General features: G+C 35.9%; 1 pseudogene; it reads left to right on the forward strand.

Annotated features, from left to right (window-relative positions):
* Window positions 1–1550: 1550 nt before the first annotated feature.
* Window positions 1551–5756, forward strand: LOC145049538 (DEAD-box ATP-dependent RNA helicase 20-like; annotated as a pseudogene).
* Window positions 5757–17477: the final 11721 nt, after the last annotated feature.

The following is a 17477-nucleotide window of genomic DNA, read 5'->3' on the forward strand; positions in this document are numbered from 1 at the left end:
TATTTTGGTAAACTGTGAGGAGACTCGGCGAGTTGGAGCCTAGAATCGCCAAGTAGGATCGTGGATTTGGACGCGGGTTCGCGTCCGGACTCGGCGAGTCCACGCTGTTTAATGAAACCCTAATTTCCCGGCCCTGAGCCCTATTTAAAGGGCCTTATAACCCTTCATTCCGGCTACCTTCGACCTTGAGAGCACCAGAGCAGCTGAGAGTCCTTGTGAGTGAGATAAGAGGCAATTATTCACCATTCACTACTAGAAAAATAGTCTTTTACGACGCGCAATCAATGACACGCGCTAATAGAGGACACGCATTTGTACGTGCCCTAAAATTTGATGTCAGTTTTCCAAAATATGAAGCATAGAGAACACGCATTTTTTGCGTGCCCTAAAATTAGTGTCTAATAAAAAAACACAGAGGGCACCTTAAATAAAATGTGCGTCGTCTCACCATGTCGCTTTATAAATTTTAATGAAACGCGCGTTTCATTCGAGGGGGAAATGAAATCCAAAAATTAAAAAGCCCGCTTGGTTTCCACCAGCTGAAAACCCTAGCTCATCCCCGCTGAAAACCCCCTTTCTTTCTTTCTTTCTTCTCTCTCGATTCTCAAAACTCCATTCACCTTCCGCCATCTGCTGCTTATTCGACCCTTCCTAGTGTCTCCCACCGCCGTCAACTTCCGATGAAAGACGACCGTTCTCAGTGCTCTGCCTCTACAACGATCGACAATCTCACCTGATCACCTCGCCTCACCTTGTCGGCTACATCACCTTGCCAACAACCTCACCTTGTCGGCAACCTCAGGTCTAGTGATCTCATGCTCGCTTCTCGTTGTAGGAGACCTAAGCCCCGTTACATTAATCCATCCTCCCAAACTTTGGAAGAACTAGCACTTTTCTCCGGACTACACAAAATCTTCTTAAAAATCAGACCAGCAAATCCAACAAATCGATTGCAAGTACCGCGCTTCATAGATGTGTCTACTTCTCAGCTTGTAGGGCTCGAATCCATATTTCCCCATGTCAACACTCCATCATTTGTTTACTTAGCTTACTAAAATCATCAATCTCATAGATTTCAGTTACAAACACCCTTCAATATGACGTCTTCAATCGATTTGGTAAAGGGTAGGCTTTTAAATGGATCGAATGAGTTCAATCATTGATGGAGGTTATTCATGTTGTCCACAGGTAAGCAATCCCTTGATCTGACCTAATTGTTTTAAGATTCATATTTTTTTTCAATTGTGATCGTATTTGAAATGGTCAAATAGCCTTCAATATAATTGTATTTGGAGGTCGATCACATTTAGTTACAATTGTGATTCATATCCGATTTTTTTTATAATTAAGCAGTAATTGGTCCAATATGGGGACTTATTCAGAGTTAAATTGGCAGAAATCACAATGACACATAGTTTAACCTTTGTGATTTTTGGATTCTTATCGTGCTAAAAAGGGAGATATACGAATTAGGGCTAGTTACATATGTACGATATAATTATGACAATCTAGTAAAAACATTTGTTTGATTTTGCACATATTTAAGTAAAATGTTTGACTGTTAGTCATAAAGATCATACACCCTGCAACATCTGCCGTTTAAATTTCTTGTTTATTGATTTGGTTGTCAATAATTTAAATTTGTTCTCACATGTTTTCACAAAGGTGCTATAAAAGATGAATCTGAAGATAATGGAAACCTTTCTGATGGGGGTGTTGAATCGAACCAGGTAATTTCAAAGTTCTTCTTTTATATCATGGAACCCTAGCTTTATGGCCACACTTAATGAGCCTAAATGTATATATATATATATATATATATATATATATATATATATATATATGTCTAAGTAGTATCCACTTTTATTATACCAGATTGAAGGCAATTCATCTGGAAAGAGTGTATGCAACTGGTATTACTTTTGATCGAATGTGCCATGTTTCGTATTAACTGAAAAAAATGATTATCATATCATCATTTCTATGTATTAATCATTGATTGCTTCTAGGAGGGATTCCCAAGGGCATTTAAAGCCAAACTTTGATAAGGGAAATGAACCTTTTGTTGTCACAATGCAACCTCCAAACGTGACTGGTTCATTACACATGGGACATGCTATGTTTGTAACTCTTGAGGTTTGGTAAATGTTTACTAACAACATAGATTCACATAAAAACTTTGTAAAATTCATCATTTTTTCTTTATTCAATGTGTAAATAAACAAACCATTCATATTTTCAATTGTGTTCCAGGATATTATGATCAGATACAACAGGATGAAGGGCATACCTACACTGTAGCTCCCTGGAACTGATCATGCTGGCATTGCAACTCAGGTTTGAGTTTTTCCACAAATGGATTTCTGATTATTGTATTAGTCTACTTAGTTAATATATTATATATCTAACAGATAGTGTTTTCAGTTGGTTGTTGAAAGAATGTTGGCATCTGAATGAATTAAGAGGGTTGAATCAGGTAGAGAAGACTTCACAAAGCGAGTTTGGGAATGGAAAGAGAAGTATGGAGGAACCATTACAAATCAGATAAGGCGACTTGGTGCTTCTTGTGATTGGACCAAAGAACATTTCACACTTGATGAACAGCTAAGTCTTAAGATGATATTCTATCACATTTTAAACTTAATAATCTCAGAAACTATGTTTAAATAGTTAATTATAAATGTTCATAAAAATTCATGCTGTAGGAGCTTGAGTTAGTGGAAGGACAAGATCAGGTGATAGAGATGTATATGAATGAGGAAGTCAGTGAACTTAAGAAAGAAATAGAAGAACTAGAGCATTTATTGCAGGATGAAGAGAAATGTAGAGCTGCAATCGCGAAGTTGAACCCCAACAATAACAGGAGCCACGAAAGAATATTGGAAATTAGTAATAGGGTTATGAACACTAGTAGGAGGGCAGGCATTTTGTGCTTGGTAAGAGTTCTGTCCACTTTATGGATCCATTTCTTGACCATGAGTTTGATTGGGGTGAACCATTGAGGGTTGATAAGTACGGGAAGTACCGGTAATAGAATGAGCACAAAGGACGTGAAGGTCAAATTCACAATCAGAACATGAATAGGATAACCCATTTCCGGCGAGTATACAAGTATCACAGTAAAAGGAGATGGACCGATTGTGTTAGTTTTAGCTCCAACTTGTGAACTTGCTGTTCAAATACAACAAGAAGCAACTAAATTTGGCACAACTTCAAAGATTAAGAATACTTGCATTTATGGTGGGGTTCCAAAGGTTCCTCAAGTTCGTGATTTACAGAAAGGTAGGTGGTGATAAGCTCAAAGATGAATTTACTACTATGGATCGGGTATATCCTTATGCTTCTTCAGCGTATTCAACATTTTCCAGCGTTATATCTATCTATCTATCTTTGTTGTGCCTAAAGCACATGTTTCATCATCATTTTTTTTTAAATCTTTTCTTTCAGGTGTTCATATTATCATTGCTACACCTGGAAGATTGATTGATATGTTGTAGTCTCATCATACAAACCTGAGGAGGGTGACTTACCTTGTGTTGGATGAGGCATATAGGATGCTTGACATGGGTTTTGAACCTCAAATGAAAAAAATTGTTTCACAGGTTTGTGAATTGTGATTAGTAGTTTTTAACCTGCCTTTTATAATAAGAGAAAACTAAAATATATATTTTCAATTTTTTCTTATCTTATGGGTTTTTGTATATACACAGATGTGACCAGATTGTCAACCCTTTTATTCCAGTGCTACATGGCCAAAGGAAGTCGAACAACTTGCAAGACAGTTTCTTTACAACCCATACAAAGTAACTACTTTTTTCTATTTTCACCATGTGTTCATATTTAATCCTTTTTTTTGGACATTTGAAATTTGGACAGGTGGTGATTAGTTCACAAGACTTAAAAGCTAACCATTCGATTCAACGACATGTGGATATTGTTACTCAGAATCAAAAGTACAACAAGTAAGCAGGCCGTTTTATAGATGATTTTTTATTTTCAACTTTTTAGAAGCTTTAAAATAATAAAATTTGATAATTTTTTTTTCAGATTGGTGAAACTGTTGGATGACATCATGGATGGGAGTAGAATTCTAATTTTTATGGACACAAAAAAAGGGTGTGACCAAATCACCCGCCAGCTCAGAATGGACGGGTGGCCCGCATTATCAATCCATGGAGATAAAAGTCAAGCAGAAAGAGATTAGGTTTTATCCGAATTCAAAGCTAGTAAAAGTCCAATAATGATAGCTACAGATGTGAAGGACGTGAAATATGTGATAAATTATGATTTCCCGGGTTCCTTGGAAGATTATGTTCATAGGATTGGGAGAACAGGAAGAGTCGGGGCTAAAGGGACAGCATACACTTTCTTTATAGCAACAAATGCTTGGTTTGCTAAGGAACTTATTGCCATACTTCAGGAGGCCGGTCAGAAAGTCAACCCTGATTTAGCGGCAATAGGGCGAGGTGCACCTCCTCCACCCTCAGGTTCGTTTGGCCAGGTTTGATTTTTCCAAAAAAAATGACAGATTTGCCCTTTGGTTTTGTTATTGAAGCTTTGATGTTTGATTTATATAGGTCATGGGGGTTTTCGTGACGGATGAGAAGGGTGTGACAGATGTATTGTAGGATAAGTTGGATAAGGAACTAAAGTTTATAGGTATCAAAGTCCTTGGATGCTTTTTTTTAAGATTTTTAATTTTTTTTAAGAATTTTGAATTTGTTTCCTTCCTTTGAACTTTCTTCTGCAGCTTATTCCATGTGGCGGTGGACAATACTGAGACAACTTGTAATGTTGATGATAGCCAAAGCTGAACCCCAACACAGTGAGGAACACTTCCTTTTTCAATAATTGAATTGTTATAAAATATAAATATAAATTATATTTATGTACAGGATGTATATCGAATAGGTACTTTGATGGAACTTGTTCGTGTTCTTGCTCTATCATTTTCAAATGATGGAAAATGTGTTAAGGTATGCTTATCATGGTTCTGATGGAATTCAAATTGGAGATTCCATTCCATGGCATGTTTGATTGGCAAATGGATGGAATTAAATTATATCAGATTCCTTCAAATTCCATGTTTGATGGGATTCACCATTCAATTCTATTCTTCCTTTTTTGTTAAATTCCATTCCATTTCCTGCCAATTAAAGGCATGACAGATTATGATTCTTCCAATTCCAACTACTAAACTATAAATGTCAAATTCAGTTAGTGTATATACAACAAAAAAAAATATTCGAATATAAATAAAAGTTTAAAATTTATTTAGGTTTTTGTTCAAGGATCCATGGGAGAAGGAGCACTTGCAGGAATGCCATTACAGCTAGCTTGCAGGAACAAGAAAGATTTTGGAGTACATGGACTAGGGTAATGATGGAGCCATGGGGACCTTTATAAACATTGGTGCTATAGGTACTCTTTTGCAAAATTAATAATGTTGGATTTCTTTATTGTATTGCATTTTAGATCCCAAATTGGTACGACATTTTGGATCCCCTTTAAAGGTGTCTCAAGGTAACATAACATATCTATTTATTGTTGGAGTCTTTATATATTAAGTACATGCAATAAGAATATCAACACCTTTATATGTAGTGTGTATTTAAATAGTGATTTTAATGATCTTGTAGGACCTAGATGCATTCACTGCAGCTATTGTTGTGAGTATTGCCTTCTCTTTCATTCCTGCTTCGTTAGTTGTTGCTATTATGAAGGTAGGCCACTCTCCGGTTGTATTTTTCACATAATTGACAAGGAGCTGTTGTATCTATTCAGACTAAGCTTAGAGCAATGGTTGCAAGAGATGAGTTCAGAAGAAGAAGAAACAAGGCTACAACTATAGTTCAGGTACTATGGATGAATTATGTTTGTAAAGTATTTAAGAAAATGATTAGAAACAAGGGTGAATTTGTACAGATTAGTTAGCAAAGGGGCAATGGATTGTATTTTTTGTATCTAATTCATTTGTAAATTTTTGTTACAACTTCTATTGATTTGTTTTATCTTTCCATGGAACGATTATTTGTATGACATTAAATTTATGCAATGGATTCTATTTTTTGTATATGATATTTTATTTTCTATTATGAAACATTAAATACAAATTTAATTTGAAAATAAGTAAATCTATAAAGAATATTTTTTTAAACATTTAAAATTATGATACGCAAAAATGTGTGTCATCTTCATTTATGACATGGCCTTTCTTGACAGGGGCTTTCTTGATACGCATTGCGTTTCATTAACACGCGCGTCGTAAGGTTACGATACGCGAATGCGTGTTGTCTTCCTTTATGACAGGGCCTTCCTTGATACGCATTGCGTGTCGTAAACGCGCGTCGTAAATGCGCGTCGTCTCTCTTTATGACAGGGCCTTCCTTGACGCGCATTTGCGCGTCGTCTGAGCCGTTTACGACGCGCAATGAGCGTCGTAAAAGGCTGTTTTCTAGTAGTGATTTTTGTGTGTATTTGCAAGAAAGGAAGAGGAAGGCCAAGCTAGGAGAGTTGGGGAGCTTGGATCTACTTCCATTTCGGCAGAGGAAGCTATTTGAGGTAACATTCAGAGCTTATTCTCGTGTTTTTCTTGATATGGTCAAATCTAGGGTTTCTTCATGCCTTGTTTGCCTTGTATTTGGAGTGTGAGAGGTCCCATGGGGAAATGGTACCTAGATCTGGACCTTAGTAGGTCCAGAGAGTTCCAAATGCTCTGCTTTATGCCTTTCCTTTTGAGTTGGGGGCTTAGGTTGCCATTTTAGATGTCATTTCACCAAAAGAAGCCTTGTAGGCGTTGTATGGTAGCCAAGATTGTGACTTTACGTGATGAATGTGCTTGGGAGGGCTAGATCTATGAGTTGTTGGAGTGGATCTGACCTTAGGAGAGAGATTGAGTTGATGCATGGCATGGACTCACCGAGTCTAAAGAACAGACTCGGCGAGTAGCATGAAGATTGTCCTTAACCACTCAGCGAGTGGTCTTGCCGAGTTAAGGGTTGACTCAGTGAGTCAGGGAGAGTTGGAGAGGGTTGACAGTTGGACTGAGTCGAGCTAGAACTCGTCGAGTTGTTCTTGAGACTCGGCGAGTTGAGTCGTGGTGGCCCCGCGATTCATGCCAGGTGGAACTCGTCGAGTCAGGGAAGTACTCGACGTGTCAAGAGAGGATCCTAGGGAGTCAGTGAACACGTATAGACTCTCCGAGTCGCTCTAGTGCACTCGCCGAGTCCGGTCAAAGTTGACCGTTGACCGTTGACCAGAGTTGACCAGTGTTGACTTGATAGGGGTAGTCAACCTTAGTTGTAAAAGTGTTAATTAGAGATATATGATGTTATAGGAGGATTATAGTTCGGAGGATCGAGCACGAGTGATTTCCGGGATTCGCGAGTTATCGAGATATACGAGGTGAGTCTTCTCACTATACTTTACCTTGAGTAGGTAATCAGAGTTATGTGATAGAGTATTTGTATGCTATATGTATGTTATATGTTGTACTGCATTATTTCTATGTGAATTATGTTGTGCATGTTTATAGAGTTGGAACCGGAAGGTTCCCAGAGTTAGAACCAGTGGGTTCACAGAGTAGGGTCTACGGACCTACAGAGTTATAGCCTCAAGTGGCTAATATGTGTTATGTGTGGTATTTTGGGGAACTCACTAAGCTTTGTGCTTACAGTGTTGGTGTTTATTGTTTCAGGTACTAGTGATGACCGTGGGAAGGCGTCGGCTTGATCAATACACACACATGGGATTTTTATGATATGTGATCTTGGGATTTATTGTATGACATTGATTGGAGTTTCAAATACTGATGTTTTATGAAAAATAAATGAAAATGTTTTTAAATTATAATGAAAATTGTTTTGAAATTCACGGTGTTACAAGTTGGTATCAGAGCCTTAGTTTGAGGGATTCGAGTACACCTTCGGGCGTATTTGAACTCAAACTGAGGATTTGAGAAGTATTTCAAAAAAAATACAAGATTTTTGGATGAACGCAGAGCAGAGTTCTGTGTCAACACGATAGGTTGTAAACCTCAACTCGTGTGCTAGTGATGATTGATAAGGTTTATTTGATTTGTTCTTCAAACCTTTCAAGAACATTAAAACTCCCACTGATTCCTTGACATATAAGAATCTATTGTCAAAACATTTCTTGACAAACAAATATTCAAGAGTTAGTGTAGCTTTTATCAAAAACTCTTCATAAATTGGTCCTAGTTGGTCTTTGTCTTATCCAAGACATCACAACTTTCCACATTTGATGAACGTTATAAACCTTCTTAATACTTATCACTCAATTTCACAATCTTAACTTTAAGACTTGTTATTGGAATGAAGTATGATTGACTTCTTGATTTAACCATTTCTTCAGTCCCTGATTCCTCTTCTTAGACATACAATTGTACTAAGACTCACTTAGAGGATCAATTGAGATATGGTTCTTAATCATTAAGACCTATCATAAAGCATAAAAGGTACTCTCCCTTCTTCTTAGAATAGAGAAACTTTTATCTTTCTGCCTACTTGATTCTTCTTATTCGTTCTGCTATTGATCTAAACCCTTTAATCAATTCCGAATTACACTTAATCTTATAAGTGTAATCATATTTACTAAACCTTTAGTAAATCATGACTAATATCTTTGTTATTCTTATGGTGAACTTGATCAACACACAACTTTGTGTGCTCGATCTCCTAGTCCTTCACTTGACACTTTGTTAATGAATTTGTCTAATTTCCAAATATGAAATTTCTCATTCATCGTGCAACCAAGTTGCATGATTCCAAGTTTCTGTCCAATTGAAACTTGGGCGATGAGAAACTCTCCCAATTTGGTAAATTCTTGACTTTCCATAAATAACATAAATAAGAACCAAATCCATTATTGCTAATAATAGAAACATTCAAACATCAATTTTTCATATACGCCATTGCAAGGATAAATAAATAATATAAAATCAAAATTTATTTTATTGCGGAAAAATTTGTCCTTACAATGCAATTCATTGAAAAACTATGCTAATACATCTTTCTTAGCAATCTAATTCTAACTCTAAGTAGTAGCTCAAGAATCTAATCTTCGAGATATGCGATCGAAATCCATTCCTTCACGGTTAGATTCTGTTCACTTCTTCCTTTAAGCTTCCTTTCTTTTCTTAGATCTTACAAAACATCAATTGTAATCTTATCACATTATGTATTAAGAATCTAGAATAGAAGCTTAAAATAGTTAGTTAATGGATTTTACCTATATTAGAGCCATACGTTTCGACTCTCCCATCTCTTAGATCTCTTAGGTAAATGGGGTAGCTTCATCTCCAATGCCCTTTCTCTTGGCAATAAAAGCAAATTGACTCTTTTGGAACATGTCATGGAACTACTTTAGACATTGCCTTTCTCTTATGATCAAACCTTTCGATCATAGCATGTCTTTCGTTTTCATTGTCTATATCCATAGAGGTCTATATTCATAGAGGTCTTGAAGACAGATTCACCAATCAACTTTTCTTTTCTATTGCGCCAAACCATTGCTGATTCAGCAGCAATAAGCATATAGGTGAGATCTATAAGGGTCACGCCTCGGTTCATCATATAGTACTCTCTTACGAACTCACTATATGAGTTAGTAAGTGACTGAAGAACCCAATCAACAGCCATTTCCTCACAGACAACGGATCCTAATATTCTTAACCTATCAATGTGTGACTTCATCCCTAGGACGTGTGCACACACCGACTTTCCTTCTTTATGTTTACTTGCCAAAAGGGCTTGAGTGATCTTGAACTTTTCAAGCCTTCGAACTTGTGGGTTAGGGAGAATAATTGGAGGAGGAGGAGGAAGTGAAGTATGATCTCTTGTTCCTCGATCGAATCGTGGAATATCATCTTCATGTGGAATGCTTGTTCCATGGGATTTGAGAAGACCATAGTTGTCAAACTTTGACATCTACAAAACGGGAAAAACGAATTCAAGTTAGTTGATTTATTGAGTCCTTAGTAAATCACCCAAATGAGATACTAAGGCTAGGACCCAACACAATATTCTACAACTCGGGAGAGGGATGCCGTAACCCAAATTGTAGAACATTTGAAGGTAAGTGAATGACGATTCACTAATTTCCACCACGAAAAATGAAAAAGAAATTTAAGTTTTAAATCTATGAAACTCCTAGATCCTTTGAGATTCATTGAACATTTCAATGGCATGTTTAAATCTCGATATGCCCCTCTTGTTTGTGACTGGGATGCCGAGGATCACAAAGCGGGTGTGAATAACCATGCAGACTACATAGTGCCCTCATATGTTACAGTCACCTATTCGATGTGCCGGTAAACCACACACGCTCCACCGAACTATGACAAACATTGAGTCACCCCTTGCTACCTTTGCTTATAACCATTTAGTGTGCTGGTAAACCACATACGCTCCACTAACGTCTTCGCAAGGGCACAAAGTGTAATTTCATGGAATTGCATCAATTCACTTTTGCCTAAGTAACTAAGATTGGGAATTTAAAAAAAATTTAGTTACTTTTGTAATTCATTATACTTATAATGGAAGGTTTCGTCCTATCCTACCCGTTCGGCTAACGACCCTCCACTAGTCAAGAGTGCGGTGGGTAAGAGTGGATACCCATTCAATCGCTATTTTATAGGCAATTTCCTTAAACACCCCTTATAGACCAGCTTCGTGAATGAGGCCTACTAACGGTAAGACTGACTTTTACTCATACATATATATATAATGTTAGACTTTTAATGTTATATATAGTATAGGGTGTATTTTACAACTTTTAAAATACTAGGTGGTCAAATTTAATAATCATACTTTTAATTTAATTAAATTGTAAACCAAAACTTTTATGGATTTATTAAACCTCTTTTAATTATACACCTTAATTAATTAATAAAACCATAAGGGAGTGATTTGAACTTTTCAAAACAATACTAGGGTTTTAGAATTTAACATTCCTAATTAAACTTTTAATTAACTTTTAAATTCCAAAACTTGAGGGCAAGTTTTGAAACATTTCAAAATATTAGGGTTTAGAATTTAAATATACATCAAAATTAAACTATTAATCAAAATTTAAATTCCAAAACTTGAGGGCAAGTTTTGAAACCTTTTTCGAAACATTAGGGTTTCAACTATTTAAATTTCAAAACAACAAAACTTTTGGGTTCAAATTTAAACTATAAAACCTAAAGGGGAAAATATGAAACTTTTCATAACAACAAGGATCAAATAACAAATAATCTTAATTAACATTTAATCACATAATTATCCATATTTGATTTATTTAATGATTTCTTGCAAAACAATTTACCAATTTAATCAAAATAATCAATCAATTATCACATAAGGAAACAAATATTTTATTAATTGATAAATATATTCAATTAGATCAAGAATATAGTCAAATATATCATAAAATCGGATTTATATTGATCTAATATGATAAGGAAACTATCCTTAAGCAAAAACAGCAAGAAATCCCGATTTTCCCTCCATCTGACCAGCCGACTCGCCGAGTCATGCATGGACTCGTCGAGTCACCTTGGACTCGGCGAGTTCATCTATGGACTCGGCGAGTCCAGCCTCCAGAATCACAAAAATTGAATTTTTCAATCATACAATGCATTAATACAATAGAAACCAGTCTAGGCTCTGATACCACTTATGGGTTTTGGTCATAAGACATCCTATGTGCTCATACAAACCCTAATGCTTGCATCTAGGTTTCTCTATTGTACATGCAAGTTATCCAAGACTATAAACCCTAATTCTAGCATTCAAGTAATCATATTAACATGAGAATAGGTTTAAGATGTTACCTTGATTGTTATGTAGCAATAACAATCCCAAATCTCCTTGTATTGACTTTAGAAAGCCTAGAGTCATAATTGTCACTCCTCTAATGGTTCACAAACACCATAAGCAAGAGGATGAAGAGGAGAGAGGATAGAGGCTGCCCAAAAACGTCTACAAACCCTAGAGGAGTCTTCACCACGTTTTTGGTCCTTAAGGGGTCTATATATAGTGAGGCTATTAGGGTTATCTAACAAGGTAACCCTAATTTGGATGCTTAAGCCCTAAGCAACCCATGGACTCCTTTAATTAGGGCCTTGGACGATTTCCTTATGGGTTTCCCCATAGAATTCGTCCACTCCTTAATTTAAGACAATCCATAGCCCAAATTGCAATTATCCTATAATTACAATTTCAGTCCCTTAAGTTTAATTAATCTCTTTTAGTCACAAAACTAATTACCAATTAATTCTTGACTAATATTAATTAAACAATATGATTTCTCCTTTAATATATTATTCTCATAACATATTAATAAATCATATTTAATCATTTCTCTCCATAATTCATCCTATCAAGTTGCTTTGGTGAAGGCAACCCAAAAGGACAATGCACCATTGGGTCAAGTACATACCAAAATAGTTATGGACTTAGACACTAATCCAACACTAAGATGGGAGGAATGGAGATCTTCTGATGGAAGAAGCTCACAAGACCTTGTCCTCGATTCATCCCAGCAGCACTAAGATGTATAAGGATCTGAAACCTTACTACTGGTGGCCGACGATGAAGCTTGATGTTGCAAAGTATGTGACAGAGTGTGTAACATGTGCGAGAGTTAAAGCACAACATCAGAAACCGTACGGGAGTTTAGAACCTTTACCTGTACCCATGGGTAAATATGAAGACATCACCATGGATTTTGTGACTAAACTGCCCAGGACGAAGAACGGTCATGGCATGATTTGGGTAGTCGTGGGTCGATTCCCAAAGAGTGCACACTTCATAGGAGCCAATGAGGGGTGGTCTATGGATAAGCTTGCAAATGCTTACGTGAAGGAGGTAGTAAGACTTCAAGGTGTGCCTTTAATGATTGTAATAGATCATGATAGTTGTTTCAAATCAAGGTTTTGGAGGAGTCTACAAGAGGAAATGGGTATGAAGTTGTGTTTAAGAGCATTTACCCTAGAATTTCGAGGTAATTGGGATGAGCATTTACCCTTGGTAGAGTTTTCCTACAACAATAGTTACCATTTGAGCATTAAGATGGCACTTATCAAGACTCGTACGGACAGAAGTATCGTACGTCGTCATGTTGGCTTGAGGCTAGAGAAAAGCAGTTTATGGGCCCCAAGATAGTCCATCAGACTGTTGAAAAGTTAAAAGTGAATAGACAAAGGATGTTGGTAGCTCAAGATCGTCAAAAGAGCTATGTTGACAAGAAGCAACGACCGATGACACTCGAAGTTGGAGATTCGGTATTGCTCAACGTCTCAACGTGGAAGGGACTTATACAATTTGGAAAGAGAGGAAAGTTGAGCCCAAGGTTTATTGGACCATTCAAGGTTCTTTGAAGGATTTGAAACAAAGCTTATAAGCTGGAATTGCCAGAAAAGCTAGATGATATTCGTAACACCTTCCATGTGTGCCATTTGAGGAACTTTACGGGGGAAGCTCTCAATATAATTCCACTTTCGGAGTTAAGGTTGGATGAAAATAAGAGGCTGATCGAAGAGCCTGAGGCAATTGTTGACCGTAAGACAAAAAAGTTGCAATGCAAGATGGTTGACTTGGTGCTTGTGCAATGGAAACATATGAATGAGTCGAACCTTACCTGGGAAACAGAGAGTGACATGATGAGTCGCTATACATATTTGTTTGCTGATACATAATTCCGGGATGGAATCATCCTAAGGAGGAGAGAATTGTAACGCCCATGTTTATAGGCTAAGCATTAGTAGTATGATATGATAGTTATGGTCAACAATTGTAACCAATTTCGAAGTAATGGAGAGGAATTATTTAAGTATTATGTGAATTATGTGATTTTATGTGCATTATACTTGCTATTAACAATGTAACAAAATAATAACAAAAATAAGTGTCATAAATAAAATAATAGATAGACCAAATATCTATGAAGAAATTAGTCGTAACAAGGATTTTGAGGATATAAGGAATGCTGAAATTCGACTTATAAAAAGTGAGTTTGCGATAAAATACTTTTTAGCCTTATCAATATGAACAAAAGTCGTAGTATAAGTTAAACCGAGAGCGTGCATAAAAAGAACGTCCAAATCTGACTTTGTATGAGGAAGTTATGATTTTTCTAAGATTTAGCATAGCCGTGCACAACCTAGAATTCGAATTTTAGATCGAACGATTTTTAGCCAACACAATCTAAATGAGAATTGAAGATATCGTTAATAAGAACTCAACGATATAAAGACAGACGAAAACGGACGTCGGATGACAAAATTATGAATTTTTAACGGACTTTACCAGTCCAGGCCTGTTAAAATATAAAATTAAAAATAAATTCAAAATTAGCTGATGGAGTCTGAACGAAAGTTGTAGAGTACGTCACCACCTACGTTTGGATATAAAGAACGTCAAAAACAAAGCTCGTATGCGAAAGTTACAGAATTTAGAAGTCGGAAGTAGGCTGATGCGAAGATGGTGGCGTGGCAAAATTTGGACCCTTGATTGCTCTCCACGGTCTCGTATCTGGAGGCGACACTTGCCCCCTCGTACGCGCAACGTAGCACTTGTACACACAACGTTGCTCCAAGGAATGCCTAACATACTGCGCAGGCCAACTCCTATAAATAGCATGTGAGGTCCTCCCATATTTTTCACACTTTAGCCTCTCTCTCTCTCTCTCTCTCTCTCTCTAACTTCTATATAAACCCCTCCCAACCCTTAGTACTTCCCAAGTGCTAAGAAGCGAGACCCTGAGAGCCAAAAGGCTCCAAGAAGAAGACCTTTCGGTTTGGAAGTTCTGCCCCCGTAGAGCCCGGTTCCTAGCCAAACTCTCTTATAAGTAAGTTATGCTTACCCTACTTTAAGTATAGCTTATGTTTAACTTTACTATCATTATTATGAACTTATAAATAATATGTATTATAAAATATAATGTACAAAATGGTATTATAATATCTTTTAACTATTCGCGGTACGGGGAATCTGGTTTGGTGGGTCGCATAGGGTTGTTGGATTTTAGAAGTGCTATAATGTCAAAATGGTCCCGCCCTCCAGTGTTTCATGTCTGGACCATGTCTGTACATAGCAGTTGAAAAGTATTGTTTAAAACTTATAAAACAGTATCGCTCATAAATAATCATAATAAATATTAGACTAAAATCTAGCGGTAATGATACTAGGTTTCGTCGAAGGAAAATAGAATTGTTAGAAGTGAAGCGTTGCCCGGGTTTGGAATCCTCACTTTAACAAGTGAGTGCATATTTACTTTCATCTTACACATAAATATGTAGTATTTATATAAATTATGTGCTATATGTGCATATTATTTGTGTACTTGATATTTATGTTGGATGAACAAAATATACATGTTTTACTTGATTTAAACTGTATATGTATTTGGTACCTACAATTATGATGGGTAGATGATATAGATGATGAAATAAATGATGAGAGGCCTCGATGTTTAAGATGATCCAGTCATCTAGAGGGGTATTGATTACGACAATAGACTATTCTAGACAGTTTAGTGGAACTCTAGCAGACTCGTAACCTGTAGGTGTTTTTGAACTAAGTGCTCACCAAGTGTACTTCATCCCCCTTATGGTTGCCTTATTTGACATGTATTGCTGAGGAATCCCCTAAGCAGTGTAGTTATCTTGATGAAAATCCTTAGGCTAGGTCCCTTAATTTAGATGCTTCAGGGACAGAAAATGAGGATAACGGGAATATGTAATCGGGTTGATTGATTTGATGAAAATTATAAACTTAATTATTGTGGGTTGAAAACCCTATGTGCTCATCAGGCTCTCAAGTCTGACCCACTCAGTTTATTGTATATAGGTAGTGGCAAGAGAGCACATGAGTGATGATCTGATGAGAGATCAATGCATTATAGGACACTAGAATAAATAAATGTTGTAAGCCTATGTTGTTTATGCTTTTGATCTATATTGACAATGACATCCCAAAGTTTTTAAAATATAATGAAAATACATTTCTTCGGAAAGGCTTTGATAAATTATTTATCATAATTTTGGGAACAAATTCCGCAACATATTTATTCAAAAGTATACTCTGATTTTCAAATAAAGCATAAACAAATCGGTTTTTTCTGGCCATGAAATTAGGGATGTCATATGATCACCGGTAATAGTTAAACCATCGAAGGGTTGCATGTTATAGAATGGTATGGCTCCTGCGGATTTTGGTAAGCGTTAAGTGGGATGTTGACTGGCTTCCTGTAGGTCGGTGGGATGATGGTCGTTTGCCTATAAGCTCTTCGGGTGCTGGTTAGGAGTTATCATGTCTATGAGTGGGTGATGGAAAGAACGGTGTGAAACCGTGATCTTCTCGTTACGATGATTGGATGGTGTCATGGCATGTCATAAACCATCATATATGTCACTTATATATTGGTCCGATAGTTGTGTCAGATCATGCCTAATATATAACAATGAATGATTTTGATTACTCATTTTTTTAGATAATAAATAAGTACTAAAATAAAAATAAAAAATAAATTATTCAATCGTAAATGATCCTTTCTTATGGTTTCTAATATTTTTGTGTCTCCTTTTTAGATTGATCCCTCTATCTATATATATATATATATATATATGCATGTTTGTTAAAAATAACTGATAATTAGAAGTTAAAAGTCAGTGGTACCTAAAAGTTGAAAGTTGAATTAGAAGATAGTTTTTGTTTATATAAAAGTGTTTGTCAAAACTTAAAAATTATTATAAACTTTTGAAATAAAATATATAAAATGAGATAAACGGCAAATATTTTTAGAAGATATTTTCATATAAAATATAAAACCGTTTTCTTTAATTCAAGTTACCGACGTACCTATATAGATCTATATAGATGTGTGTTTGTGTTGACTAATGTGACAAATTACGAGAAATAAACAAAGCATCTTTTGCAACAGTTTCTTCAAATATTACTTCTCTTTCACCTAATAATCGTTAGAGTGTATGAAAACCTAATAACGTCGGTTTTAATCTACAAGATTTATGTATTTTCTTGTTCGGATAATTTCAACTCGTGGCAATCACAAGTCACAATCATCTTTGATACGTTTGTTTTAGTTTAGTTTCTGGTCAAACCCAAGAAACCAGCCGTCCAAATTTGTTACAAAATTTCCAACCAAATTAAAAATAAAAATACTCTAATTCAAATATCACCAAATTAATTGATTTCGATCAATTTGATTGGATTCCGAAATTTGATATTATTCTTACCACGAAACAGAGAAAAAAGAAAAAAAAATTTTATGGAGATTTGGATTTTAGTGCAAGTCGTTTTGCCTTGACAAAAAGGCTCAATAAACGTAGTTTCAATAGATTGAGTATCTCCTACAACAATTATTAAATTACTATATTTGGTAATAAAAAAACAAGTAAATTTAGTATATTTATATGAAAATAATGCAAAAAATTATCTAGAAACTACGTAAAG

This window comes from Lactuca serriola, chromosome 5, assembly GCF_051521515.1.
Source record: "Lactuca serriola cultivar US96UC23 chromosome 5, Lser_US96UC23_V15, whole genome shotgun sequence".
In the NCBI taxonomy this organism is placed as follows: Eukaryota; Viridiplantae; Streptophyta; class Magnoliopsida; order Asterales; family Asteraceae; genus Lactuca; species Lactuca serriola.